The sequence below is a fragment of the Acanthaster planci genome, linkage group LG01 (assembly GCF_054643075.1).
Source record: "Acanthaster planci isolate LZ-2023a linkage group LG01, COTS_SCS, whole genome shotgun sequence".
Taxonomy (NCBI): Eukaryota; Metazoa; Echinodermata; class Asteroidea; order Valvatida; family Acanthasteridae; genus Acanthaster; species Acanthaster planci.
The window spans coordinates 3,649,131-3,654,203 of record NC_141777.1 but is presented as its reverse complement, the minus strand read 5'-3'; positions in this window follow the sequence as shown (position 1 = coordinate 3,654,203).

Below are 5,073 nucleotides of genomic sequence, written 5' to 3'. Positions count from 1 at the left end.
CCTGCACTGATGCTTTTAAACCAAATGATTTCCAAATCATTCACGTTACTCTCGCTTTAATTTGTTGTAACACATGCAGCGGATGTCCAATTCATTTTGGAACTTGAAATTTAATCCTGTACTCTGCCTCAATGTTGTCTGAATCAGGCTGCTTACTTAACTAGGGTCATATAACTTACACTGTAAATTACTTTCATTCTTCATTTTAGATTTGATTGGATGTAGTCGTCAAAGTAATGAATAATCTAGCCCAGGTTGGACGACGTCTACATACATTGCGACTAACTGAAATTACTAAATACACCCGCGAACAACGTACTTTGGAGGAAATTCTGCGAAACGCCACGCTTTCCGTCGCGATTCTTTAAAACGACAAATATTGTATGTTCGTGCGGTACATATAGTATGCATTTGCGCGTGCGCGAAATGGCCTCCAACCAGGCCACGTTCTGTCAGTTATGCATGTTGTCTAGAGCTAGGTCTAGGTCTTTGCTCCGTTACAAATACGTGGAGACGCGAGGATGAAGACCTAGCCCGTTCGGACACGGCCTCATCTGCGACTAGACTTCACACGCCCACGGCTTCCCCGCGCATGCGTAAAGGGGCACTTCGTTCCCGTGCATTTCACGCTAGTGCGAGAACCCACGCTAGACGAACGTGTACTGTAGGTATGTACATGTAGATCGCGAATCGCGACGGAAAGCGTGGCTTTTCACAGAATTTCCACCAAAATACGTTGTTTGCGGGCGTATTTAATAATTTCAACAAAGCATTAATTGAATTCAGGATACAAGGCACTTGTGAACGACATTTTGAGCTGTCTTCGTCAGGTGAAAATGTGAGAAAAAAGTGTTGAAAAAAATTTTGCATAGTTTAAGGACATATCCTGGGACGTTAGTCGCAATGTAATGTAGACGTCGTCCAACCTGGGCTATGAATAATCATGAAAGTGATAGTTAATGGCACGAGGATGTGCGTGGGACACTAAGCAGCGTAAAACTAAAACCGGTGTTCACGTTTGTGTGTATTTTTACAGCAATCTAATTGACTGCCCTTTCTAGCCGAAGTAACATTGTTTCGAAAGTTTTGTGTTGAGCAATGGCCAGCAATGGTGTCAACTGACGGCAATTTCCTCAAACGTCGTATTGAGCATAACATAATTACAATGTTTCGCTTGACCGTAGCAGTAAAGAAAATCATGCTTCCGGAACAGACGAGCAGTGCACGTGCACATAAGTAAAAGAATGGTTCGGCTCAAAATGGTTACAATGAAAGGTACCGTACTTGCAACATGCACTTGAAAAATAAACAAGGAAACTTGGAAGAAATTGTTGACCAGTCGTAAACAGACAGCACAATCAGGAAGAAAATCCGTTATTTTGAAATAAACGTTTTTCTTTTCCTGATTTGGGGTGTAAAGGGAAAGGTGTTATTGAAACGAGTCTATATCAGTCGAATGATCTCTTTAAATAAGCCATACAAGCAAATTCAATCTTGTTTTTTTTCTTATACCGTTACACCACTCAATGCCAGTCGATTGTTTTCCACAATCCTCCGGGTTTACCATTGACGATGAATGCCTTTCTGGGTGGTCAATGATGAAAATAGTTTATTCCCGCTTTACAATTAGGCTTAACTTGTTTACTTTTTATGTCCTTTTTATTTGACTTTTCTATTACTCCCCTCATTTCAGCCAGGTCTACTTTCACGTGATTGAGGTAAAGGCTAATCGTGAAGTCATTTATTCCTTCATTTATTTCTGGTTTATATTCTACAGATCTATTTAATATTGCTTCAGGGAAACAGAGAAATCGAGAGCTATCGAGGAACCAAACGGTCGTTCTATAATTGTATCTCAATTGTATTTCCTGCTGTTTCGTTATTATTAAGCCAAACCATTCCTAGATTTTCTGTATTTACCGAGAATTTCCCTGCAGTACATTCAATCCTTCCAAGAATGCCGTCAAGTATCTGCTTCGTCACCGGAATTTTGACACACCTCTGAAAACCATGTTCTCTGAATGAATTTGTCTCACCAGTTTTCAACTTTTTTCGCACCCTAAAAACACAAACCCAAAAACAAGGAAAGAAAGAAAAAGATTTCCGTTGAGGAATGTGATAATAAGAGCGTAATGTTGTGAAATTATACTAAATTAAGAAATGTCTGACGGAAGAATACTGGGAGAATGTTGCCACCGACACGGCCTCTGCCCCCCCCCCTCTCTATAGCTCTCTCTTTGTGTTAGTGTTTCAAGAAAGCAACAATTCACAACTGCTTTCACAACTGAATGTATGTGAACTGCATGTATTGTTGTATACAAGGTAAAACACACCAAGGAGGTATTTTCAATTGCGAAGTGAGGAAACATTTACATTTCCTTTATTTTGGTAAGTTTGGCAGTCACGTATAAACAGTCATTGAAAACCAGTAGTGTCCGGTTTCAGGTTCGAGTTTAATATAGCTTCGGTATTTCCTGCATAGCTTGACTTTCAACTTTAGTATCTCTTCGAAGCGTGTCGGTAATACGTTTGTCTAATTCTGATCCCAATCGATATAACCGAACACTGCTGTTCACTCAACGGTCACAGGTTCCACGACATACGGAGCCAATCCTTCACCGAAAAAAAGCCCGAGGAATCCAGATAAACGGAGGAGTACTCGATGAATAGATTTAAGCGATTTTGTCTTTAAAACGTTTGTGATGAAATGCTTATCGGCTTTGACTTTGTTTTCAGATTTTTTTTTTCAGAATAGCTGACAGGTGTTAATCCTTTACATTTACTTCCGGGTACTTCCGGATCCGTCTGCCGGAATGGACCACCTGAGAACCATTTTGTTTCATTTTGGTTTAATTCATTATTGGTTTATTTTATGAATGAATCGCAGTTCAAAACAGATTGACCAAGACAGGCGAAAAAATCAATTCTTTCAACAAATTAAAATTCATCAAACGTGAATTTTCGGGTATAGGCCTGTCCAGGTTTCTCAGAAAACTACCCACAAATGGGCAACTTCCAATCAAGGGCCGATCCAGAAATAAAATTTAGGATGCAAATTGTTTTCTGGGCCTAAATCTTTTGAAAATTTTTATGGTGTTTCTTAGGGGCGAGGCAACGTCGTGTGGCTTTTTAAACGCATTAGGAAAGATGGCGTAAGAAATGGACCAAAAGTTTCATTATTAAGAATTGGCTCCTTTGAGGGGTCGCACGACCTGGTGCCGCCCCCTTCACTTCCCATCCGCCCCTGCTTCCGGTCCCGTCCCAATTCAGGGTTGTAAGGCCTCAGAATCATTTCCTGTTCTCTTTAGTAGTGCCGCCCCTCTTTGGCCCGTTATACCTGTCTTCCTCACAGTGCAGCGCGGTAGGGAGGGGCTTGTCGAGGGCCAGTTTAAACCATGCATCGAAAGACAGATTTAAATAAACCCTGAGAACGTTAAGCAAGGGGGCCTTCGTACTGTCGGTGAGTATCTCGGAGAGTCATTTTCGAGATAAATCCCACCTAATGAGCCACTTCGGTATTTCAAAAAGGCACGGTCCTTCGTGAACAAAGCACGCGTGCGCTTTGACGCATTCACAGCCGCGCTCACAAGGGAGACGTCATGAATGCGCTGTTGTCTTTAAATAAGAGCGTATCTGTCATAAAATAGTTTTTATGTAGCATTTTGATATCCCTTGACGATGGGTTCTCCTTACAGGTTGAACTTGGCAGTGCAATAAAAATTGCCATTAACCTGCTGTGGATTTTCGCCTTTATAGGAAATGACCCATTCCGCGTCGTATCGGTGGCACGCATTCGGTTTGCTTCTATTACCTCAATTGTGAAACGACCCTAAGGTGCGGAATCCAGAAATCACTCGGGGTGCTGACTTTGTTACGTTTGCAAGATGTTATGTTGGGGCAAAAATAGTCAGCATCCGTTACCCAAAACTTAGCAGGAATTAGAGAGTGGGGTCAAAGGGGCTAGTTGAAAGAGGAGTGCTGCAGCCCTCCTTCCAAGATTGCCAACTCTTGGCCTTTGCTTGAGCATCCCTTATGAGAATTAATTTACAAGAGTTTTTAATGCCGAGCCTTCAGTGGTTTTTCTCACTGGTGTCTTGCGATCATTTTGACACCAGACTTATGCACATTGGACGCAGTGTTTTCACGCAACATCCTTTCAATTTTAAGACAGCTGGACCAATGGCCATAACTACAAAACCAGTCCGAAGCTTCGTGAATGTATTCCCGTAATAAATGTCTTTACATACAAATCATTGGCATTGTGGAGATCCCCAAAAATCTGACCCTTTCAAGATTAAATTAGTAGCGTAGAACAACCATGGCACATCCCATTGGGCCTATAATAACCTTCTATCCGAAACAGCCAAATTCTCGTCTGCCGACAATTATCTGACAGGCAAAGTGCCCTTCCTGCTTGCAGTCTCATAATGTACCATTGCATCCAAAGGGGCAATAGGGGCCATGGCCCCACCCCCTGCACCCTCACTCCACCCTCCTCTTTAAAATATAATTAAATAGGCTTTATTCCCCTTCCATTTAAAACATAAAGAAATTAGCCTCACCCCTCAGAGAGGCCGATGAAGGTTGCATTAGGAAATTTACAAAGTTTTTGGCCCTGAGATAATTAAATTTGGACCCCTCCTCAAAAATTCACAAATTAGCTCTTCAGTAAGCACTCACTTATCGGAGGCTGTACTTATAGATCTTGAATGCATTATGTTAGAAAATGGAATAAGCTTGTCGTAGCGATTTCGGAGTAATGAATATTTTTCATGCATGGACGTCCCAGAATACCGATTATTTTTCATGCATAGACGTCCTGGCATGCCGGCTATACACATCCCTTTTTACATGCAGGAGTGTAATATGCCCGTAACTAGTACCTATAGTCCTGTTCATGTTGTGGCAATTGCCGAAAATCACAAGTGCATGTTTGGTCAAATTGTGAAGGTCAGCGGCAGCGTCAAGCAAACATTCAGACGAATGGACCCGGCCCTGTTTACGGTAAACCCTCGATCTTGTGTGTGTCATTTTCACGGTCCTTGGATGATGTAATACAGTGTTGTCGCAAGA